A 26,846-nucleotide genomic window follows, 5' to 3' on the forward strand; every position below is an offset into this window, starting at 1 on the left:
ATAAATTTATATCCAGTGGTCATTCGCTTGCTCTTTGTCTATAAACCAATTCCCCACAATGAGTGCTGTTCTACAAAATGACTCAGAAAGAAGACTATGTTGAACTCTCTTAATTTACCACAACTAACAGCTTTACTGACAGTCTAAAAGTAGTAATGAATATTAAAAAAACAACAATAATTGATAACAAACTTTCAAACAAAAGATAAATGTCATAATACCGTAAGATGTATTATGTGGCACTAAAGGAAATATATACTATAGAAATTTGTCTCTCATATTTTATTCTAGAGTCATTTTGGCAGAAATATTAAAACAATGTAGGAATCAAATGTCCTGTAGTAAACATTCACATTGTATTAGAGGAATCAGATAGCAATTAACGTTTTAGAAATTTTACAAAGCTATTAAAAAATTCGATGCAAAAAGTTCCTTTTAAACTTGTGCCAACTGACTCATGATTTCTTTTCTTTTTTTTATTTTTTTCGGAACTGGGGACTGAACCCAGGGCCTTGCACTTGCTAGGCAAGCACTCTACCACTGAGCAAAATACCCAACCCCGACTCATTATTTCTTAATCTCTGTAATAACCCTGAATTCTTTTTGTCACTATTTTTAAAAGCAAAACTTTCTTTAGTATGTATTTGTAAATATTTATCTGAAGAAAACAATGTTAAGATAAAATGATAGGCCTTATATATCAATATAATTGCAAACGCGTGGTTCTAAGGATGAAATCTAACACTTGCAAAAATAAAAGGCAAAGCACTGCATTTTGCTCTAGCAACCACAGTAACATAAAGAATGTGGATGTGCCTTTATGTTTGCCAGCAGGCAAAGTTTAAATCAAAAGGAACTTTGGTTCTTGTAGTTTCATTACATTTTCTCTCACTGGAGGTATGTATACTGTACAGTTCTTTTATGACTTACTTTCTGTCAAAGGTCTACTGACTGGCTCCCATAGATGCAATAGAATCTTAGTTTCCATGGAGGGAACTGAAAGTGAAAGAACATATTTAGCTTAAAACTGAGTTAATATCAGTATTGCCAAAAAAGAATCTTTCATGATTTGCTCTATTTTTAAATCCACTCATCAAAGTAGTCTAGTAATGAGATTAAAAAAAAATTGTAACAAGAAAATCTGAAGCAACCTTTCCATTAGTTCATCCAGAAGGAATTAAATCACTGATGTTTGCATCACTCAGTCTTGAAAGGATTTATAATTAATTTTATCGTAACATGCTATGCTATGTTTAATTGATATGTCTCAGGGAAACTTGTTTTCTTTGAAAGTAACGTTGGAGAAGTGGATTTGGATCATAGGAAAGATATGGGAGAGGACTGCATGGAGAGGAGAGAGGGGACACTCTATAGGGTATTTAATAAATGAGAGAAGAATTTTGAAATAAATAATAGAAAATCTGAAATGTAAAACAATAGTAATTGAATAATGCTAACCCCCAGATCAAGATTTCAAAATTTTGGTTTAAGCCCATATTTTTTCTAAGTATATATGCAATGAAAAGACATTTTAGAAACCGAGTTATGTTTATCCTACAAAACATAATTACCTTACCAGCTACTGGGAGGAAAAGAGTAGAAGGAAGGGAAAAAGGGGACAAAATTGGGTGTAGGAGAACAAAATGATAGGCAGACTGTGAGGAAATTGAACAGATGTGTAGAGCAATGAGGGATAGGGAACAGTAGGTAGCCTCCAGAAAGTCCCAGATGCCAGAAAAGCCAGAGGCTCCTGGAAGCAAAGGGGACGAGATTAGCTGAACTGTCCAACAAAGGGAGGAAGAAACTGTAGAGACAATATCCAGAGTTTAGGGAAGGCCCCCAGTTGGGGGATGGGATCTCCACATTTTAACTCATCTCCAAATTTTAACCCAGAATTTCTCCTGCTGATGGCAATACAGGGACAAAGTGCAGAGCAGAGCCTGAAGGAAGGGCCATGTAGAGACTTCCCGACCTGATGATCTATCCCATGTACAGAAAACCAACCCAGACAGTATTGCTGATTTCAAGAAGTGCATGCTGACAGGATCCTGAGAGAGCTGTCTTTTGAGAGGCTCTGCAAGAGACTAACATATACAGAAGCAGATGCTTGCAGCCAATTATTGAACTGATTGATACAGCACAATGGGACTCAAATTGAGGAGTCAGGGAAAGGATTGAAGGAGGTGAACAGTTTTGCAACCTGCTAGGAAGTACAACAATCTCAACCAACCAGACACCCCAGAGCTCCCAGGGACTATACCACCAACCAAAGGTACAATGGAAGGATCCATGGCTCCAGCCACATATTTATCAGAGGGTGGCTTTATCTGGCATCAATGGGAGAAGAGACACTTGGTTCTATGAATGTTAGATGCTCCAGTGTAAGAGAATGCCAGGACAGTGAGGAGGAAGTGGGTGGGTCAATGGGAAACACCCTCATAGCAGCAGGGGTAGCGGGAATGGGATATGGTTTTGCATAGGGTAAACCTGGAAATGAGTTAATATTTGAAATCTAAATAAATAAAATATCCAATTAAAATGAATAAGTAAAAATAAGAAATTAAAGTGTTGTTTATTTAAGGAGGAAAAGCTTTGTTCTACATGCAAAACAAAAGAAATTTTGAGAGGAATGGCATGTCTTCATTTTGACTTCTCAGCACTTGATGCATTTACTAAGAAAGATGACATCTGTCTTCCTTTCAGAAAGACCCAAAGCACAATGACACAGAGGTAATTGGTGAGCCGTAATGAAAACTAGCATGTGTTCTGGGACAATCTAAACGTGTTAATGTTTATCACCAAAGGAGTTACCTTTGATTACTGTTGCCAGAAATACTGCCCCATCATTGCTGGCTGTGTGTTGCCACTTTCACAGCTTCAAGACTTCAACTAATAAATTCATATTAGTTATATAAATTGGAGTGCAACTGAAATGAAAAATATATGCAAGAGTACGCCAATACAAAATGAAGAATAAATATTGCACCCATAATAATGGTCAATTAAACTAATCAATTAAATTAAACATTTAAATTTCTACTATGTATGTACTCACAGCAAAACATTTCTCACCATCCATTATTTCTCTCAGGCAGCTTCAGACGATTCTCATTGATCTTTAACAATTGTGATGACTCGTGTGTAATATGGTGTGGCAGAAAACAGGGTACTGCATCATTCTTTCAACGACTCTGAAGAAGAGCATACGTTAGATGTCCCAAGTAGTATAGGTTTTTTTCTTTGGAATGACTCTCTAAATCCTTTTGAAAAAAATAAGAATAGTTAAATTGTATTCTTGGGTCCCTCTGTGTTCTGATAGCCCCAAATTTGGATCTAGCTCAAGGGGAGGCCCCAAGACAAGACATACATACTGAGGCTTTGGGGGCATTCATGAAAATAGACCAATCCTGACTTTCCTTCAATATAATAAAAAAGCAGTTCAAAGAGTCATCTGCTGATATGTGTACCCAAACAATGAACCATGACCTCTCTGATTGAATTAAGGAAAAGCTGGAGGAAGCTGAGGAGGAGGGGAATACTGTCAGAGGACCAGCGGTCTTAGATAACCTGGACCCCTGTGATCTCTCAAACACTGGATCACCCCCCAGGCTGCATATACCAGCTGAGATGAGGCCTCGAACACATATAGAAAAACCATCTCCTGGAACTGAGTTCAGTCAGAGAAGGTGCACTTAATCATCAAGAGTCTGGAATCCCCAGGAAGTTTAGATTTCTGTTGGATTGGGTGGTGTTGGGCAATCCTCTATGACACTGGAGGCAGGGTCATGAGAAACTATGGGATGTGGAACTGTCAGGGGGTTGTGTGGACCAGGAGGGGAGTATAACCTGTGATGAACTTTTTGAAGAGTTTTCCATTATTTTCTTGTTTTGTTGAAAGCTAGATGGTTCCGTGAGCACAGAGTTAACCACACTTTCAAGAATACCTTGGCTTGAGGTTTTTGGGCAAGAATGAATAATTTGTCGAATATCTATGAGTACCAAAGGTACTTTCTTCCATGAGAATAAATTTTTAATGGCAATTTCAATTGTAGTAGGCTGATTTATCTACTATCATATTTTTTATTTTTTACTTTTCCTATTAAATATCTCCATGAAGTGTAGAGCTTCATATTTTCATATCTCTATTCATGAACTACATGTTTCATAAATTTATTAACAAATTTGTATTCGTAATCTGTATGGCTTCTTTTATACTGATGAAATGGCAAAATTGTGTGTGTGTGTGTGTGTGTGTGTGTGTGTGTGTGTGTGTGTGTGTGTTTGTGTGCATGTGTTGAAATTGCTTAATATCCCCATCTAAAGTATGTTTCAATGGTTTAGGTACTTTTTTCACTATGGATTGCCTCTGAATACTAATCTTTCCATTGTCTTTTGTACCCCAATTTCCATGTCTTTTATTTACGTGTATCTTTTTGGTATTCAAAGACAAATTTCTTCCTTTAATTACCCGTAATTGACCATGAAATGATGTTTTCATTTAAGGAAAAGTTCACCATCCTTAGTAATCACAAATATGCACATCATAACCATATCAAGATATTATTTTTCACTAATCTGTATGACAAAATTCACACATGCTAATTAGGATGATGAGTAATAAGAAATCTCATCCATCGGTCCCCAGCTCCGAAAAAAAGAACCAAAAAAAAAAAAAAAAAAAGAAATCTCATCCACTGCTGGTGAAAAAAGACACTAGTTCTGCCCCTTTAGAAATCAGTTTGGTTTTCTGGGAATGGTTTACCTAAAGTTACAGGTGTACCATTGTTGGATATACATCCATGGGAATCCATATCATATTATAGAGACACTTACTAGTTACTCTTTGCGGCTAAAATATTCACATAAATAGTTTTAATTAGGAAAAAGTCTATATTGTCATAATGGACAAATTGATAATATAATATGTTATATTACAAAAATATTGTCAAGCTCTTAAAAATGAAATAATGGGACTCATAGTTAAATGGATTGAACAAAAAAAAAAAACAAAAACAACAGCAACAATAACAACAAAACCTCATTATGAGTTATCCAGAACCTGAAAGACAAATGCAGTCTGTATCAGCTTATATTTGGATGTTTTAAGACATGAAAAGGGCATATAAGGATTAGGATGGAGGGAAGGATTTTGTGAGGATTGAGAAATAATATAAATAATTATGGGGATATTTGGGAGTGGCATTGGGATGAAGCAATTATGTGGAGACAGGGGAATGAAGAGGATAGAGTGGAATATTAAAGAGAACAGCTAATATTATGTGTCATATCAGTTCTTAATATATAACATAAATAAAAATAATACAAGTAATTTTAATAAGTAATGGGAGGGAATGACCAAACTAGACATCTCTGCCTAACAAATAAAATCTCCAACCCAATGTATTGCCTATATCTATTATATTTTTGGCCAATGAGTCCTCATTGTAATGTTCCAGTCACTTCGAACTATTGCCTAAGCTATTGATTGCTCCACACAACTGATGATGGCTCTATTGTTGAAGACAACACCTACATTACTTTTGTACACAGGACAAGCAGGAACCTAACTAAAACCTTTACCTGTTGAATAGTATTGCTGTTACTGAAATGTCTTCTGCATAGTTACTGAGGGAAAACTGAAACACCAACCCACCTCTACACTATCTGATCTACCACACTCAGCTGCCTACAGGATATTCTGTTTCAACAGTGGCACCTTCAAGAGAGTAAGCAAACACTATCTGACTTGATTTGAGACAATGAGATAGAACACATTTCTACCATTGTTCTAATGACAAAATGCTGGAGTTTAAGGCTTAAAGCAGGTATTATTGTCTGCTATAGAAATGTAGCTATGAAATGATTCCTAATAACATTCTATTATGCCCATATATTAATATATTGCTCTATAGTCATCACAAAATCTAGCATAGACAATAGATGGGGCCAGATACAGAGATCTATATATGCCAATATACAGAGTGGAAGACCTTGGATCACCCTCTGTAAATGAGTCATTGCCATTCAAGCTCTTCCTTCATGCCTCAGGAAAGATTTGTAGAAGAAATAGTAGAAATATTGTAAGGCACAATGATACGGGGAGGAATTCAAGCAAGTCAGCAATAATGTCGAGGTATAGCAGGACTGATACATATATGGACTCATATAAATCAGGAAAGCATGCACAAGATTTGCACACGTTTTGCCGGTCAAATTAATTTGGGGTCCATCCACTAATAACTGGAAATGAATGTGATCTTCCTTGCTAAGAAGCTCTCTCCACTTGACAAAATTTTCTAATATCAAAAACAGTTACATGGGAGTAGAATACACACTTAGGCAGGGGTTTCATTCTAACTTAATGAGTCAATAGTAATTTTGAATTTTTTTGATTCATAATATATTATATTTTTAACTATGCTGATAATTTCTCATATATTGATTCCAAATTTAATATCTTCATGGGATTTTCTCTATAAGCATGTATCTCTGTGTGTCTATTTGCTTCTTGTGTTTTATCCTTTCTGATTCCTATGATTGTTTGTACTCTTTCAGTATGGTTAATTTTTTCTTTTCATGTTTTCTAAGGGGTGCTATAAGAACATGATGAATTAGGTAATTGTGGAGTTAGAAAGAATCAGGAAGGGCAAAATAAGGTGGCATTAGAATATATTGTCTGAAAAAAATCAATTATCAAAAATTACTAATTCAAAAGCTAATATAGATGCCATAGTCATTCATTTTCAGGTATTAAAGTTTAATTGAGTGTGTGTGTGTGTGTCTGTGTGTGTGTGTTTGTGTGTGTGTGTGTTTGGTGTGTGTGTGTTTGTGTGTGTGTTTGTGTGTGTGTCTGTGTGTGTGTCTGTGTGTGTTTGTGTCTGTGTGTGTGTGTTTGTGTGTGTGTGTGAAGAGTCAGTTCACTACATGTGCATGTATATGTATTCTAGAGAGCAAACTCAAATTGTCAGGCTTAAACAGCAATCACCTTTGTCTGAATTGTCAGGGTGACAGGATGCCTAGGTAGCCCAAATCTGTTCAGAAGAGGAGAGGGAGGATAGGGGAAGGGTAGTGGGAGGGGTGGTGATTTGGGAGGGTGACAGCAAGCAAAATGTAAAGGGAAGACTTAAAGTATAAAATTAAAATTTAAAAAGTTAAAAATAATTTCACATATATGTTCTAGTTGGAATAAATATATAACTCAGAAAACTAATAATATCATGGGTCTCTATTTTATTGGAGGGGAGTATTTAAAAAAACCAATGGTATAAATACGAAGGGAAACTAGTGACAGACTAAGTGTCTTAGTAAGGTTTTTACTTCTGTGAACCGAAACCATGAGCAATGCAACTCTTATAAGGATCACATTGAATTGTGGCTGACTTACAGGTTCAGAGGTTCAGTCTATTATCTTCAAGGTAGAGGCATAGCAGTTTTGAGGCAGACATGGGGCTGTAAGAGTTGAGAGTTACACTTATATTATGAATGCAGCAAGCAGAAGATTGGATCACCGATAGCTTAGATGTGGTTATTAAAGACCACACACACAGGGACACACCTACTCCAACAAAACTACATCTCCAAATAGTGCCACTAGCTGGGCCAAACATATACAAACCACTGAATTACATGGTGATGCTAGTAGAAGCTGAGATTTGCAGAGTGAATATGAGGAAGGATAAATATCCCTAAAGTCATTTTGAAAAAGGCTTATGGAAGCATACTTATGCAAAAGAGACTTCACTACACAAATATACATATAAACTTTTTTCAAATAGGTTTAACTAGTAATAAGACAATGATTTTCCACTGGACATTATAACCTAACAAATACATAGTCCAGTGCCAGTATCAGTATTGGGTTGTCTACTTTGAATTTACATTCCAGAGAATTCCCATATAGTCTAGCCCATTACAAACCTTCTTGGTTACCATACAGAAATTGAAATTAGGACCCTATTGCTGAAGTCAACTCATGCTTAAGTCAAAGAACAGAGATAAATTTATTTAGCCTTGACCAATAAGCTTGATTCTATTATGTATCTTAGTGGATAAGATTCATAATACCAGAATATATGAGGCAGGGTACTGCAGGAAAGATGTAATCACCACTTTGTCAAGCTTGGAAATACTTCCTGCCAATTAATTCCAACTGATACAATGATGAACTGCCTATCATGAGAATAACCAAAATTTTTAATTAGAATTCTGTCCTAAATGAAATCTATAATCGGCACCAAATATTTTAGAACTGTTACAAAACAATGTGTATATATATATATATATATATATATATATATATATATATACATATATATATATATATATAAGAGAGGAAATAAATACTTTAGAAAAAGTATTATTTTTTTTCTTTATTAACTTGAGTATTTGTTATTTACATTTCGATTTTTATTCCCTTTTCCGGTTTCCGGGCAAACATCCCCCTAACCCCTCCCCCTCCCCTTCTATATGGGTGTTCCCCTCCCCATCCTCCCCCCATTTCCCCAACAATCACGTTCACTGGGGGTTCAGTCTTGGCAGCTTCCCCTTCCACTGGTGCTCTTGCTAGGCTATTCATTGCTCCCTATGCAGTTGGAGCCCAGGGTCAGTCCATGTATAGTCTTTGGGTAGTGGCTTAGTCCCTGGAAGCTCTGGTTGCTTGGCATTGTTGTTCATATGGGGTCTCGAGTCCCTTCAAGCTCTTTCAGTTCTTTCTCTGATCCCTTCAAAGGGGGTCTCATTCTCAGTTCAGTGGTTTGCTGCTGGCATTCACCTATGTATTTGCTGTATTCTGGCTGTGTCTCTCAGGAGAGATCTACATCCGGTTTCTGTCGGCCTGCACTTCTTTGCTTCATCCATCTTATCAAGTTTAGTGGCTGTATATGTATGGGCCATATGTGGGGCAGGCTCTGAATGAGTGTTCCTTCTGCCTCTGTTTTAGTCTTTGCCTCCCTATTCCCTGCCAAGGGAACAGTATTATTTTTAATCTAGGAAAAAACTATAACCAACCAAAGTTTAATAGAAAATTCCAGAGAAAAAACCTTTAACCTGGAAAGGCAAGTTGGACAGATAACTTTTTAATAGAGAGTTAGAGGGGGGTTGGAGATTTAGCTCAGTGGTAGCGTGCTTGCCTAGCAAGCGCAAGGCCCCGGGATCGGTCTCCAGCTCCAGGAAAAAAAAAAAAACAACAACAAAAAAAACAAAAACAAAAACAAAAATAAAAATAAAGATTTAGAGGAGTTAGAGGTTGAAGCCTCTTTAGTGTAATCATCCTGTAGGGAGCCTTCAGTGGTTGCTTTAACAAGAAACTGATTTGTCCAGTACCCCTGTGAGGGAAAAAAACTTGGGAGAATAAACTAAACTCACATGGAATACTGAGGCATACATGCATTCAGAGGCAAACAGTATTCACCTTTGGGATGAATGCTCTCATATGACACAATGCATCTCCACATTGTATAGACCCAGTGTTCTGGCCTTACTGAAAACAAGTACATTTCTTGGCAGTGATCTGAGAGTACTAATGGATATAACTGTGGGAAGAATCTGCATCTAGAACTGTCAAGAACACTGCTACCTCCTTGGATTCTGAGGAAAATAACATGGTCATTCTCACATTGAAAGATTATTTTTTAAGGAACTTGTCACTATTTTCAATTAATCATTTTATTCATTGACATTCCAAATGATATCCCCTTAACCTGTTATCGCTTCACAACACCCCATGTCATCCCCCTTTCCCATCTACTTTGCCTCTATGAGTGTACTTCTACACCCATTAATGCACTCCTGCCTCACCACACTAGCATTATCGTATGATGGGGCCTAAAGTACCAATTGCCATACCCCCTGTGGATGTCAGATAAGGCCATCCAATGCTACACATGCATCTAGATCCCTGTTGAACTCCAGGTATACTTTTTGTTGGTGGTTTAGTCTCTGCTAGCCCTGGGTAGTCTCCTTAATTCACATTGTTCTTCCTATGGGGTTACAATAGCCAACAGCTCCTTCAGTCCTTCCACTAGCTCTTCCATTGTGGTCTCCAAGGCTCAGGCTGATGATTGGCTGTATCTGCAACTATTTTGCTTAGGTGCTGATAGACTCACTCAGGGAACAGCCATATCATGCTCATGTTTGCATGTGTTTCTTGGCATTGACAGTAGTGTTGGGTTTTGGTATCTGCAGACAGAAACGATCCCTAGATATGGCGGTCTCTGGATGGCCTTTCCTTTGGGTTCTGTCCCATTCTTTTGTCCCTGTCTTTCCATTTGGCAGGAACATTTCTGGATTAAAATTTTTGAGATGGGTTGGTTGTCCCATTCCTCAACTAGGGATTCTGCTAATTTACTGCAGGTGTTCTCTTCAGGTTCTATCTCTCCTTTGTGGGTTATTTCTGCTAAAGTCATCCCTGTTTGGTCCTGGGAGCCTCTTGTTTTGTTAGCATCTGGGAATTCTTAGAAGCTACACTCAGTTCCACTGTCTTCACTGCTAATTATTTCTATACAGATTCCAGACTTCCTGTATTTCTCTTCTATCCCTTCCAATACCTGATTTGTCCCTTCTTTTTCCTTCTCCCTCCTCACTTCCTTCCAGGTCCCTCCCTTCCTCTGTCTCTTGTAATTATTTTGTTCTCTCTTCCATGTAGGATCAATGCATCCACATTTTAGGCTTCTGAATTCTTACCCTAGATATCCCTCAACACTGTGTCCATAAACAACTGAATGAATATTGAAAATATGGTACATTTACACAATGAAATATAACTCACTTCTTGAAATAATGAACTTGTGGAACTCCTACTTAAGCAGATGGAACTGGAAAAAATTCATCCTCACTGGGAAAAATCATCCTGAGTGAGGTACTCAGGACCCCAAAAAAAATGTAGATGTGATCACTTAAAACTGCTTCTTAGCTTTTAATCCTTACAAATGCCTGTAAGAATCCTTAAATTCTCAGTGGTAAGATATGGAGTAAGGACCAAGGAAGGATGGAAGATTTTCCTGAGTAACTAAAAAATACAATGAAATCTGGAGATATTTCAAGTAATATGATATTGGAATAGTAATATTAAATACAGGAATGGATGAAAGTAGGTTAGGGGAAGACAGAATCTGTGGACCATCTGAAGAATGTTATAGAAAAATACTACAGTAGAGGGTCCTCAATATGTAATATGTAAACGGAATATTCTTAAAATACATCAACAAAAAATGGGGAGAGTACAACCTTACTGCCTTCTTTTACAACCAAACCCCCCTCCATTACCACATATGGGGTACATGTAACTGAGTTCTAATGACTGAGATCTCACAGAAACTCTCAAATAATGTATGTTACTACCAACATTTTTGGTTGCTTTACAAAAGCTGATAGCAAAGCCATATTGATGAAACCACACTTACCTCTCTCATTGAACATGAAGAGGTTTCCGTTGGTGACTAACTGAATATTCACCCTTCTAGATAGTGTTCATGGATTGGAGAATTTATTCATACCTCCTAAGGAGAAAAGCAAAGAGGATATTGCTGAAATCCTTCAATTTACAATGATGAGCTCTCTACAATGTACACAGGTGCAATAGTGGTACAAATATGGTGAGAGTAAGTAACAATTATTTGATTAGATTCAATACTCAGACCATGAGACACATTCATGGCATTGCTCATCTGCTTAAGGAAAGGGAAATACGTAGACTGTGGACCAAGGGATGTACCAAACACTATTGTTTTTAAGCAAAAAATGTGCAATTTAAAGAATCCTAGTAACATTCTGTCATTCCCTTTAATAAGTATATTGCTCAGCTATGATCTCAGAAGCTATTATCTGTTATAGTTGAGAACAATGGCAGAGCCACATACCTGAACATTGTGTAGAGAGTAAAAGAGATTTGATAACTCAATCATAAATGAAAATTCTCTATCAATACTCTCCCTTCACCTCTCATGAATCTTTCTGCTTGGAGAAATCTAAGAGCCAGTGGGGATGGAAACAATGTCTTCCAGATGTAACAGGCCAAACTAACTCACACATGATCACATGTAGATCATGACAACATGCATGCGATTTGCATAGAGTAAAGTGGATTAGCCCTCACTACAGAGAGAAAAAACTAAACATGATCTCCCATCTCTAACCATGAAGCTATTCCCAATATACAAATGTTCGTAAAGGAGAAATTAATTTAATATGGTGGAGTCTCACTGATTATAGAAATCACATTCATGGAAGGTGTTATTCAAAGTAGTAGACAGCCAAATCATATGAACTCAATTGTACCTTGACAGTAAATTTTTTATTCCTAATGCTGGGTCTCTCAACATAAAACCATATATAATGGAACAAAGAAGAAAGACTGCCCCAGTAGATTTCATTATAAGATCATGATGTATACACACAATAAACTTAGTTTGCTGGGCATAGAGAATTCAACTTTGAGCTATCCAGGACAGTCTCTCTGTGGGTTTCTTTCATAATGCCAGTAACACTATTCAGGCTTCTTTTAGAAAAAAATAATGGTTTCCTTATCCATTAATAATCTTTATATGCTACAGTAATTAATGGCCTGGTAAAATGCACTAAAATTCCAATTGTGCAAAGTGTATTTTGTGCTTAACCAACCGTATTATTAATTAGAAATGAGGCCACTTCTACAGGAGAGAATTCAGGAATGATACTACAAAAATGGTCAATAAACTTGGCCAGGGAACTTAAATATCCTAGCAGAGAACACACTAATGTTGTTTTTCTAAATCTCCATTTTGTCCAATTCCCTTTTAATTATTTCTAATATGTCCTTTGGTATATGTTGCTAATTATTTCAGTAGATAACAATTTTATTACTAATGTTTTTGTTTGCACATTGATAAATATCTACATAAAGGACTGTGAAAAAAACAAAAGTCAGTACTCAGACACAGTTGGGAATTCTAAAACTTCCCATACTGGGTAAAATCTAGAGGACAGGAACGAGTGATATGGGATGTCTCTATAAAAGACCTGACTCTTGTAAACACGGCTTTCTATAGTTAGGGTTAAAAGTGTACCCCACGCAACATTGAGCACAAATTCAAGAAAGGAAGAAGGAGGGCTTCTCAATATTCCAACTCTATCTTCACACATTCTTACTAACATAGATGACAAATGGGGTAGCAAGTGTCGTGTTTCACCTAAAGAAATATTCAACATCTTTAATCATAAGGGAAATGCAAATCAAAACAACCCTGAGATTTCACCTCACCCCAGTGAGAATGGCTAAGATCAAAAACTCAGTTGACAACAAATGCTGGCGAGGATGTGGAGAAACAGGAACACTCCTCCATTGTTGGTGGGATTGCAGACTGGTACAACCATTCTGGAAATCAGTCTGGAGGTTCCTCAGAAAATTGGACATTGAACTACCTGAGGATCGAGCTATACCTCTCTTGGGCATATACCCAAAAGATGCCCCAACATATAAAAAAGACACGTGCTCCACTAGGTTCATAGCAGCCTTATTTATAATAGCCAGAAGCTGGAAAGAACCCAAATGCCCTTCAATAGAGGAATGGATACAGAAAATGTGGTACATCTACAAAATGGAATATTACTCAGCTATCAAAAACAATGCCTTTATGAAATTCATAGACAAATAGTTGGAACTGGAAAATATCATCCTGAGTCAGGTAACCCAATCACAGAAAAACACACATGGTATGCACTCATTGATAAGTGGCTATTAGCCCAAATGCTTGAATTACCCTAGATGCATAGAACACATGAAACTCAAGACGGATGATCAAAATATGAATGCTTCACTCCTTCTTTAAAAGGGGAACAAGAATACCCTTGGCAGGGAATAGAGAGGCAAAGATTAAAACAGAGATAGAAGTAACACCCATTCAGAGCCTGCCCCACGTGTGGCCCATAAATATACAGCCAACCAATTAGACAAGATGGATGAAGCAAAGAAGTGCAGGCCGACTGGAGCCAGATGTAGATCTCTCCTGAGAGACGCAGCCAGAATACAGCAAATACAAAGGCTAATGCGAGCAGCAAACCACTGAACTGAGAATAGGACCCCTGTTGAAGGAATCAGAGAAAGAACTGGAAGAGCTTGAAGGGGCTCGAACAACAATGCCAAGCAACCAGAGCTTCCAGGGACTAAGCCACTACCTAAAGACTATACATGGACTGACCCTGGACTCTGACCTCATAGGTAGCAATGAGTATCCTAATAAGATCACCAGTGGAAGGGGAAGCCCTGGGTCCTGCTAAGACTGAACCCCCAGTGAACGTAATTGTTGGGGGTAGGTCGGCAATGGGGGAGGATGTGCAGGGGAACACCCATAAAGAAGGGGAGAGGGAGGGATTAGGGGGATGTTTGCCCGGAAACCGGGAAAGGGAATAAAAATCGAAATGTAAATAAGAAATACTCATGTTAATAATATAAAAAAAAGAAAAGGAAAAAAAGAAAAGAAAAAAAAAAAAACGAACAGAAGCAGCAACAATAGATAAGAGGTCACCTTATGTGTAGCCATCATTGCTTGTGGTGCTGGGACAAGCAAAAGTGTAAGCCAGAGAGAAAGAACCCTAAGTGAGCTCGTGTTATTGGAGAATTCTTATCCCAGGAAGGGAAAAAAGGAAGGAAGTTGATGGTGCAGGGATCTGCAGATAACAGACAGAATGGACAACAGACAGAATGAACAACAGACAAATACAGATGGCACTGTTCACTGACACTGTTAATATAATCCCTGAAAGGGATGAACTCCTTTCAGGCAACAGCAACAAAAAGGAACAACACCAATAACAAAAGGCATTCTCTGGGCAGAACCTGTCTAGAAGGCATCCAGTCAATCATGTAACAATTTAGTCAGCCATCCATTCCAAACCCAGGTCTCCCAATACTTGTAAGATTGAAACCAAATCTATCTTGTATTCATATAACACAGAGTTGATACCTGTCTTTTGTACACTGCAAGTTTAATGTAAAGCCAAATGACAGGAAAGGCCCCTCAGGAGCAGCCCCTTTTCCAAACCAGAATTCAATGTATAGGCTTGTCTTCTAGAAGAATCAGAAGGACTCTGACTGCTTTGGTATCTGGGAGCACAGCAGGCATTTCAGACCTTTCTAGAATTAGCAAAGCAGATGAAGGAGACCCTGGAACATCTTGAGGGGGCAACTCCCTTGAAACCTCCACCCTGGTGAGGAAGGCCTGGAGTGAGGCTGAGTCCCAAGTGGTGTAGAAAATCTCATTGGGGCCTTCAATTTTGTCATGGATCACACAAGAAAGTTACTAATCAAACTAATTAAATATGTTGGGAGTTCTTCATTTAAGCCTTGGATCAAAATCAGGATCTTCTCACAATAAACCCTCAGACCCCCCCCAAAAAAAATAAAAATTGTTGCTATGAGATACTCACTGATTTGTTTGTATTTTAAATAGAGTCTTACTCACTAGATTTTGCTGGACTAGAAACTCACTTGTAGACCAGGCTGGCTTTTCACTCAGATTTATGAACTTTTGACTTATAAGTGCTACAAGTAAACTAAGATGGCACCACAATTAGCTAGATTTTAATGTCAACTATATGTGTGTGTGTGTGTGTGTGTGTGTGTGTATATATATACATATATATACATATAAATTCTCTGTCTGTCTGTCTGTCTGTCTGTCTGTCTCTCTCTCTCTCTCTCTCTCTCTGTGTGTGTGTGTTTCTGAGAAATAATTTTGCAGAACAGTTTTAGCTTTTATAACCAGAATCATCCCTCAGCATCACTATTTAACTTTAAAACTTGGTGATTCTGACGCCCAATGAATATGCAAAGAAAGTACAAACAAAAAATGGAGACTAGCACCTGAATGTTAATGATTGTACATTCAATTAGTTTTCAATAAATGTAAATATGATATTGACTTAGTAATTTCCTATTCTGCAAGACAAAATGTACCTGAGAAAAGGAAATGCATAAGGAATTATTAAATGTGCTTTGAATTTGGACAATCAGCACTGTGTACTATAATCAAGGGAGGAAAACATTTGCAAAACTTAAAAGGTGATTTTAAAGGAATATGGGAATACTCAGCTTCCTATTCCATAGCAAAGGAATTTATCAGAAGCTATCCCTGTGTGGCTAACTTTGGTTCAATATAGGAATGAGCAGATAAATATGGCAATTTATTAATTCATATCATATTGAGATAAAGGGATGACTACTCTTAAACAGGCTGGGCTACTGCAGATAAGTCCCTCTGAATCTTCTCTCAATGTTGGGGACTTTTAAAAGTTGCTGAAAAAACACTTCTGCAATCATGATTTTAAAGATACCTTTCAAATATTGATTCTGATTAGTAAAAAAGCCTGTGAAATTACAGTGCTGTTGTCTTGTGTTTATCAAAAATGTCAGAGGATACTTTTTAGCAAGTGTGCCATAAGTTATAGTAATTTATTATTTATAAAGGCAAACTTTGCATCAATCACTTGTTTTCTGGTCAGGAAGATGCTATGCAGAATAGACTGGATTGAAATATACAGTGTTCCATTTTATCTTCCATTTGCCAGGTTAAGAAAACGGTTTTTATATAAAGGATGTTCTGTCTCCCAGACTGTATACAATAAACACAAATGGCAAGAGTAATAGAGGGTTTTCTAAACAAGAAAATGAATCCAAAATTTTTTGCGTCTATACTTATACTGTGTGTCAAACTGTGATTAGGACACTGAAAACACTGAAAGAAATTCCCGTGTTTTATATTATTATTGCGTGTTTGCTTATGTATTTATTGAATTATTTTTATTGGATTTTTTAAATTTATATTTCAAATGTTATTCCTTTTCCCAATTTCACAGACATAAGCCTGCTATTCCATCCCACTCCCCTTCTTCTATAAGGGTGTTCTCCCCTTCCACCCCCTCCTGCCTTCACCCCAACATTCCCCTACAATGGGGGTCCAACCTTGGCAAGATGAAGTGTTTCACCTTCCATTGGAGACCTACAATGCCTTCCTTTGCTACTTGTGCAGTTGGAGCCATGGGTCACTTCATGTACAGTCTTTGGGTAGTGGTTTAGTCCCTGGGAACTCTGATTTTTTGGCATGGTTGTTCTTATGGTGTTACAAGCCCATAATTTCTTTCGATCCTTTCTCTATTTCCTCCAATGAGGGTCCTTCATTTGCTACTCCAAACTCTATGTCCATATCCCCTCCTATGATTAATTTTCCCCACTTTATGATGGAGTGAAGAAAAACTCACATGTTGTGAGCTTTTCACTGTCTCTGATTAGTTGAGTCCTCCCTTTTCTCCTCTGTCTCCTCCTCCTCTTTTTTTTCTTTACTTAATTTCTGTTTATGTTCATACCCCTTTTGTTTTTTGGAACCTGTGAGACAGTATCTTGTTCTGTAGAATAGATTGGGCTCAATTTTGAAGTAAACATTTTAATTCTATCTTTTGAATGATATGATTAATATTTAAGCCAATGCATCTTGAATGCTTTTTATTTGATTTAAAAATGTGAATTTTGCTCTGATAATTAATTACTTTTAGTTACTATTAGATATTTTTGCAAAAAACAGCAGTCATGTTGAATATGCCCTTTTATCTAACAATTGAGAGGCATAAGCAGAAAGTCTACTCTGAATTTACTTACAGCCAGAATTACATGTTAGAAATTGTTCATAACAACAACAAAAATATATTAATAAAATTCAAATTGTAGTAGCAAAATATTAGTTCTTCTCTTTTCATATCTCCGGTGGTAAGCAGCAGGTTGCTAAATTATATCTCAAACCACAGAGAGGAAGCAGACAGACTTCATGAGTTTTTTCAAAGAGAGAAAGGCATTCCTAGGGTTATGTTTTTTTGAACAATGCCACATCTGATAACCTTCCACAGCATCAACTAGGAGTCACATGTTTAAAATTTAGGAAACAATAGTGGACATTTCATTCAAACTAGTGCATTCTACCCCCTCTCACCACAATCTCAAATCAATTTATAATAAAAACATATACTATACAAATGTAAAAGGCCCCATTATTTTTCATAGAATGAAAACTCCTTAAAAGCATAAAGTGTCTTTTGTGCCTCAAGTCAATAATTTCAATGTTACCCCTGTAATATCAAAATATAGTTACATAGTTTTAGCATACAATGATGTCAAACATATATTAAGTTTTATCTAAAATGAACTTAGACTGTCCTAAGAAATTCTTAAGATGACCTTGAGTTTCATATTTTTCTGACCCTACCTCATGGTTTCTGTTTTTGTTGTGTGTATAGTATATATCCATTTGTGATGAAGGTCAAATTCAAATCTGTTTATGTCAGGCATAAATGCTTTTAATTTGATTTAAAAATGTGAATATTATCCTTTGTAGTGCTGGATTTGTAGAAAGATATTGTGTAAATTTTGTTTTTGTCATGGAATATCTTGGTTTTTCCATCTATGTTAATTGAGAGTTGTGCTGGATATTGTAGCGTGGGGTGGCATAGAGTGTTCTCTTAGGCACTCTATGATATTCACAAAGGATCTTCTGGCTTTCATAGTCTCTTTTGATAAGTCTGGTGTTATTCTGATAGGTTTCCTTCCATATGTTTCTTGAACTTTTCCCTTACTGGTTTAATATTATTTCATTGTTTTTTGCATTTTAAGCTTTGACTATTATGTAACACAAGAAAGTTCTTTTCTGGTCCAATCTATTTGGAGTTCTGTAGGCCTCTTGTATGTTTCTGGGCATCACTTTCTTTAGGTTAGTAAAGTTTTCTTCTATAATTTTGTTGAAGACATTTACTTGCCAATTAATTTGGGATTCTTCAATCTCTTCTATACATATAATCCTTAGGTTTGGTCTTCAATTGTTTCATGCAATTCTTGGATGTTTTGGGTCAGGACACTTTTGTGTTTTTCATTATCTGTGATGCTTTTGTCAATGATTTCTATCATATTTTCTGCCAATGATATTCTCTTTTCTATATCTTGTATTCTGTCGGGGATTCTTGCATCTTGACTCCTGATTTCTTTCCTTGGTTGTCTATCCCCAGGCTTGTGTCTCCCTTTGTGATTTCGTTATTGTTTTTATTTCCATTTTTAAATATCGGATTGCTTTGTTCAATTCCTTCACAGGTTTGGTTGTGTTTCCCTGTAATTCTTAAGGGATTTTTGTGTTTCCTCTTTTAGGGCTCCTACTTTTGCTACCTGTGTTGTCCTTTACTTCTTTAAGGGAGTTATTTATGTCCTTCTTAAAGACCTTGATCATCCTCATGAGATGTGATTTTTAAAGGCAAATCTTGATTTTCTGGTATTTTGGATACACATTACTTGCTTTGGTGGGAGAACTGGGCTCTGATGATTGCTTCGTTTCTATTGCTTAGGTTCCCGTACTTGCCTCTCACCTTCAGGTTGTCTCTGGTGTTAGTTTGCCTTGCTGTGTCTGACAGTGGCTTGACCCTCTGTATGTCCATATGTAAGCACTGCTATAGACATGTTTTCTTTCAGCTAGATCTGGGAACAGAAAGCTGCTTCTTTGTTGGTTTGACCTGAACCTTCCAGGCAGATCACTGGAGCAGAAATATTGGTTTTACCTCTGCTCTCAGGTGTTTCAGTGCTCTGGAGACTGGCTTTCAATTTTTGGCACAGGCAGACATCAGAATGTTCCTTCCCCTCACTGCTCCTAGTTCCCTGTGACCAGAGTCCAGAGAGAGCACTAGGCATTCCTTTTGGGTAAGGAATGTGTGAAGAAATACTTGTCTGCTCTGAACTCTCAGGATTGTCTGCACTTCTGAGTGTCCAGCTGTCTCCCCCATGGGATTTGGGTGAAAAGAGCTGTTGGAGTGGGTCATTTCAGTTCTAGGAACTGGCGAAAACCAGAAGAATGCTACTGCTGATTGCCCCTATATTTCTGTATTCAGAGGGTACTAGTCTGGTTCCTCTTGGCAAGAAATGCCAACCGAAGTGGCAGTCTCCCTGGAGCTCTGAGGATTGTCTGCACTTCTGAGAGCCCAGATGTCTCCACCCATTGTGTTTTGGTGCAGAGAGCTGTGGGACTGCTTCAGTTCTGGGCACAGCCAGAAACCAGAAATGTCCTGTTACAGACTTCTGCCTTTCTGTGTCCTAAGTTCACCAGGTCATTCACTTGGAGTAGAAGAATTAATTGGTCTTAACTCTGCTCTCAGATGTATAATTGCTCCTGATGACTGGTTTTTGAATCTTGGTGCACATAGAAATTGGAAGTCTCCTGCCTCTTATTGTTCCTGTATCCCTATGCCCCGAGAGCATGTAGGGCACTAAGAGGGTTATTCTTGGGCCAGGAATGTGAGCATAAGTGAGAGTCACCTCAGAACTCTAAGAATTTTCCACACTTCTGAGAGTCCAGCTCTCACCCCCAAAGGAATTTAAGTGTAGGGAGCTATGGGATTGGTCAAGTTCAGTTTGCACACTTTTAACGGAAATACCATCTACTTGAAAAATTCCTGCCAGCCAAACTGATAGGATGTCTTGTCATTCCACACCTTTTAACTTTGAGCAATATCAAAAAATATCTCTATATGATTTTAATAATATGTTTATGTGACAGAAAAATGCCTGACTATACATGACCCCCTGCTATTTTTTGCCTCAGGAAATTGATTATGTTTGGTCTTTGGAAACAGCAATGGTTTTCACTGAACCATAGTTTAAGTAATAGAGTGAAGAAGGTTTTAGGGATATTCCTTGACAAACAGTCCTTGCTTACATACTAGTAAAATAATCAATTCCCTGTAACCTCACATATATAAGGTATAAAAGTTTCACTCCTGAGGAGTTTTATTATGCTGGATAAAATGTCTGGTATTTCCTAATTCATAAAAAGAGACATCTGGGGTCAAGTTATGATGCTGGGTTTTAAGGAAATTAAATACTTTTGAAAAGCATAATAAACTGTAGTTTGATTTTTCCTTAATATATACTCATTCAGTGGATATTCTGGATTTCATGAGGGAGGTTGAAATTTTTCTACACAAGTATTCTATTGGTTGGCTGAGAAGAAGATTCAATAGATGGGCAATTTTCTAGACAGATAATAGGTACGAAAGTTAAATCAGTAGCAGATAACCATTGAAACAATCCCATAACTCCTAAAGAAATAGAAGCAGTTGTTTAATATCTCCCACCAAAAAGAGCCCAGGACCAGATGGATTTAGTGAAGAATTCTATCAGAACTTTATAGAAGAAGTTGTACCAGTACTGTCCAAACTATTCCACAAAATAGAAACAGAAGGATCACTACGCAATTCCTTATCTGAAGCCAGAATTACGATTATACCTAAACCACAGTTAGACCGAAAAAAGAAAGGGAACTTCAGACCAATTTCACTTATGAGTATTGATTCAAACATACTCAATAAAATTCTTGCAAATCGAATTCAAGAACACATCAAAACAATCATCCATCATGATCAAATAAGGTTCATCCCAGAGATGCAGGGACGATTTAATAAATGGAAAACCTTGAACATAATTCAGTATGTAAATAAACAATTACACTCATAAACACACACACGCACACAAACATATACACACACACACACTCAAACACACACAATCCTTTCATCGGGTGATGAAAAAGCCCTTGACAAAACCAACACATTTCATATTAAAAATCGCAGAAAGATCACGAATTTAAGACCCATACCTGAACATAGTGAAAGTAATATACAGGAAACCAGTAGCCAACATTAAGATAAATGGACAGAAATTTGAAGCAGTCCCACTAAAATCAGGGTCTAGTCAAGCTTGCCCACTCTTGCCCTACTTATTCAATATAATACTCAAATCCTACACAGAGCAATCAAACAACAAACTGAGTTCTAAAGAATAAAAATCGGAAAGGAAGAAGTGAAAATATCACTATTTGAAGTTGAAAGGATAGTATATATAAGTGACACCTAAAGTTCCATCAGAGAACTAATAAGCCTGAAAACAACTTCAACTAAGTGTCTAGATATAAAATTAATTCAAACTCATCAATAGCCTTCCCCTACTCAAAGGATAAACAGGCTGGGAAGAAATTAGGGAAATAACACCCTTCACAATTGTTCAAATAACATTAAATAACTCAGTGTGACTCTAGTGAAGCAAGTGAAAGATCTGTAAGACAAGAACTTCCTGTTTATGAAGAAAGAAATTGATGATCTCAGAAGATGGAAAGATCTCCCATTCTCTTGAAATGGAAGGATAAATATTGCAAAAATGTACATCTTGCCAAAAGTAATCTTCAAGTTGAATACAATCACAGTCAAAATTCCAAATCAATTCTTTGAAGAGTTAGAAATAGCAATTTGCAAATTCATTTGGAACAAAAAACCCAGGCTAGCAAAAATTATTTTCAACAATAAAAGAATCACCATCCCTGACCTCAAGGTGATTTACATAGCAACAGTGATAAAAATTGTATCATATTGTAACAGAGACAGGCAGGTAGATACATGGAATAAACTTGAAGACCCAGGTCAACTGATCTTTGACAACAAAGCTAAAGCCATCCAGTGGAAAAAAGATAGCATTTTCAACAAATGGTACTGGCTCAACTGGAGATCAGGCTATAGAAGGATAGAAATCAACCTATTCTTATCACTCTGTACAAAGCTGAAGTCCAAGGGTATCAAGGAACTCTACATCAAACCCGATACACTCAAACTAATAGAAGAAAAAGTATGGAAGATTCTTGAACACATGGGGACTGGGGAGAATTTTCCGAACAAAACGCCAAGAGTTTATGCTCTACGATCAAGAATCCACAAATGGCACCCCATAAAACTGCAAAGTTTCTGTAAGGCAAAGGACACTGTTATTAGGACAAAACGGTACCCAACAGAGTTGGAAAAGATCTTTATCAATCCTACAACCAATAGAGGGCTAATATCCCAAATATATAAAGAACTCAAGAAATTAGACTCCAGATAGCCAAATATCCCTGTTAAAAATGGGATACAGAGCTAAACCAAAAATTCTCACATGAGGAATATCGAATGTCTGAGAAGCACCTAAAGAACTGTTCAACATCCTTAGTCATCAGGGAAATGCAAATCAAAAGAAAAGAAAAGAAAGGAAAAGAAAAGAAAAGAAAAGAAGAGAGAAAGAAAACACCAAAATCCCACCTCACACCAGTCAGCCTCGTTAATACCAAAACTCAGGTGACAACATATGCTGGTAAAAATGTGAAGAAAGAGGAACACAAATCCATTTTTGGTGGGATTGCAAACTGTTGCAAACTTGGGAAATCAGTCTGAAGGTTCCTCAGAAAATTGCAATACCTGAGGACCCAGCTGTACTGCTCCTGGGCATATGTGGAAACGATGCTCCAATGTACAACAAAGACACATGCTCCACTGTGTTCGTAGCAGCACTATATATAATAGCCAGAAGCTGGAAAGGACCCAGTTGCCCTTAAACAAATGAATGGATACAGAAAATATGGTAGTTCTACACAATGGAATGCTACTCAGCTATCAAAAATTATGACTCCATGTAATTGACAGGCAAATAGATGAAATTAGAAGTCATCATCCCCAGTGAGGTACCTCAATCATAAGAAAAATCAAAAGACAAACAAACAAACAAACAAATAAACAAAAACCAGACAGTATATGGATTCACTGAAAAGTGGATATTAACTCTAAATCTCAGATTACCCAAGATAATATCCACACATCACATTAAATTCACGAAATAGACGAGTAACATTTGGATACTCTAGGCCTTCTTAAATAGGGGGAAAATATTCACAGGAGTTGACATGGAGATAAAGTTTGCGGCAGAGACTGAAGTAGTTGTCATTGAGAGCCTGCCTCACCTGGGTATCCAGCCCATATACATTTATCTATCAAACCCATACATATTGCTGATGCCAAGAAATGCATGCAGACAGGAACTTGATGTAGCTGTCTCCTGAAATGCTCTGCCAGAGCATGACAAATTCAGGGGCAAATGCTCACAGGCAACCAATGAACTGAGAATGAGGTCCCCATTGGAGGAGTTGAAGACAGGATTGAAGGAGCTGAAGTGGTTTGCACCCCATAAGAACAACAATACAAAACAACCAGAGCTCCCAGTGACGAAAACACCATACAGAGTACACATGGATACACCCTCACCTCCAGCTGCATATGTAGCAGAGGATAGCCTTTTTAGGCACAGGTGGGATGAGAAGTCCTTGGTCCTTCTACGGCTGTACCAATCAGCATAGAGGAATATCAGGACCAGGAAGTTAGAATGGGTGGGTGCTTTGATAGGCGAATGCCCTCATCTAAGAAGGGGGAGGGTTATGAGTTGGGGGGGTATGAATGGGAAACTGGGAAAGGGGATAAAATTTGAAATGTAAATATCAAACAATAATATCCAAAAAAAGCTTTAAAGGCAAAATTATGCAAATTTCAAAGAGAATTATTTTGGAAGAGCATTTTATTATTTGCTACTGTATATAAGTGTTTTAAATTTTTTTATGGAGCACATGTCTGAAGAGGATAGGAGAATGAGTCCTCAGCTCCCCTCTGACTTGCATCACTGATTATGGGAAGCAGACATATAGGTGATATTAATGGAACATAATTTCTCTGACGGAGAAATTAGTAATTTTAACTGTTGAGAAATTCTTTGGGGGAAAGGAAGTTATTGTAATAATGTCATGTCACATTCCTCCTCTCCCCAACCACTTTGTTTTTATGAGCATGCCTCTCCACACATTCATCCACTTCTGCCTCACCAATCTATACTTATCCTATGGTGGGATGTCAGGAGTCCACAGTACCAAGGGCCTTTCCTTCTGTTGATGTTAGATAAGACCATCCTCTGCTACACATGTATATAGAGACCTTGGAACTCCAGGTATACTCTTTGGTTGGTAGTTTAGTCTCTGGTAGCTCTTGGTGGTCTCTTTAATTCACATTGTTCTTTCTATGGTGTTTCAATCACCCTCAGCTCCTTCAGTCCTTCCCCTAGCTATTTCATTGTGGTCTCCAAGGCACAGTCTGGTGATTGGCTGTATCTGCATCTATTTTGCTGAGGTGCTAATAGAACCACTCAGAGAACAGCTATATCAGGCTTCTGTCAGCAAGTGCTTCTTGAAATTAGCAGTAGTGTTGGGGTTTGGTATCTCAGACGGAATGGATCCCTAGATAGGACAGACTCTGGATGGCCTTTCCTTCAGGTTCTTTTCCATTTTTCCTTCTCTTTCCTTTTGTCAGGAACATTTCTGGATTACAATTTTTGAGATGGGTGGGTGGTCCAATCCCTCAACTAGGGGTAGTGCCTATCTCCTGGAGGTGGTCTCTACAGGTTCTATCTCCCCTGTGTAGGGTGTTTCTGATAAAGAAATCCCAGTTTGGTCCTGGGAGCCTCTTGTTTCCCTGGTGTCTGGGGATTTTTAGTAGCTATCCCCAGTTCTGCAGTCCCCACTGCTAATCATTTCTATTCGGTTTCCTAACCATCTGCATTTCTCTTCTATCCCTTCCAATAACTGATTTTGTTCCATTTTTCCCTCTCCCTCCACTCTTCCTTCCAGGTCCCTTCCTTCCTCTATCTCCTGTGACAATTTTCTTCTCTCTTCTATGTAGGATTGAAGCATCCACATTTTGGTCTTACTTCTTTTTTATATAGATATCCTCAACACTGTGTCCATAAACCATTGAATGAATAATGAAAATATGGTACATTTACACAATGAAATAAAACTTACTTCATGAACTGATAAAGTCATTGAACTCTTACTTAAGTGGATAGAACTAGAAAAAATCATCCTGAGTGAGAAAAATCATCCTGTGTGAGGTACTCAGAACCAAAAAAAATTTAGATGTGATCACTTAAAACTGCTTGTTACATTTTAATCCTTACAAATGTATGTAAGAATGCTTAAGTCCTCAGAGATAAGATGCAGAGTGAGGAAATAGAAATGATGGAGAACTTTCCTGAATAAGTGAAATCATAATTAAATCTGGAGACATGTGGTATAATGTGATAGTTGAATGGAAGTATTAAACGCAGAAGTGGAGGAAAGTAGGGTAAGGGACATAAGAATCTGTTGACTTTCTGAAAAACGTTATAGAATAGTACTACAGTAGAAGCTCCTTAATATATACTATGTTAATGGAATATTCTTAGAATCCATCACAAAATAATGGGGAGAGTACAACTTAACTGCCATCTCTCACTACCAAAGCCATGCCAGTGCCATGTATGGGTTACATCTATTTGAGTTTTGATGACTGAGATCACACAGAAACTCCCAAACAACGTACATTCCTAAACACATAATTTTTTGCTTACAGAAACTGATGGCAAAGCAATATTGATGAGACAACACTTACCTATCTCACTGAACATGAAGAAGTTAAGTTGGTGACTAACTGGAATATTCACTACTTCTAGAGAGTGTTCATGGATTGGAAAATTTATTCATACTTCCCGAGGAGAAAAGGAAAGATGAACATAGCTGAAATCCTTCAATTTACAAGGGGGACAGTCTACAGTGTACATGGGTGCAATAGTTGTACAAACGCGGTGAGAGTAAGTTACAGTTATTTGACTTGATTCAATCCCCAGTCCATGAGACACATTCCTGATGAAGTTTATATGCCAAAGAAAAGGGATATAAGTAGATTGTGGGTCAAGGCACATACCAAACACCATTTTTTCTGCAAAAGCAATGTAGCAATTTAAGGAAACCTAATAATATTCTGTTATAAACTTTACTTAGTATATTGCTCAGCCATGATCACAGAAGCTACTCTCTGTTATTGATGGGAACAAAGGCAGACACATAACTGAAAAATGGGTATAGAGTAAGAGAGATTTGGTAACTCAGTCATAAATGCAAATTCTCTATCAAATCTCTTCC

General features: G+C 37.4%; 1 long non-coding RNA gene across 1 annotated transcript; it reads right to left on the reverse strand.

Moving 5' to 3' along the window:
- Positions 1–8,570: 8,570 nt before the first annotated feature.
- On the reverse strand, positions 8,571–26,409 carry LOC148007684 (uncharacterized). Its single transcript, XR_015646664.1, has 3 exons — positions 26,317–26,409; positions 11,400–11,495; positions 8,571–8,956 (listed from the first exon to the last, which is right to left on the reverse strand). It is a non-coding gene; the product is annotated as an uncharacterized LOC148007684 (long non-coding RNA).
- Positions 26,410–26,846: the final 437 nt, after the last annotated feature.

This window comes from Rattus norvegicus, chromosome 1 (genome assembly GCF_021556685.1).
Source record: "Rattus norvegicus strain SHRSP/BbbUtx chromosome 1, alternate assembly SHRSP_T2T, whole genome shotgun sequence".
NCBI classification, from domain to species: Eukaryota; Metazoa; Chordata; class Mammalia; order Rodentia; family Muridae; genus Rattus; species Rattus norvegicus.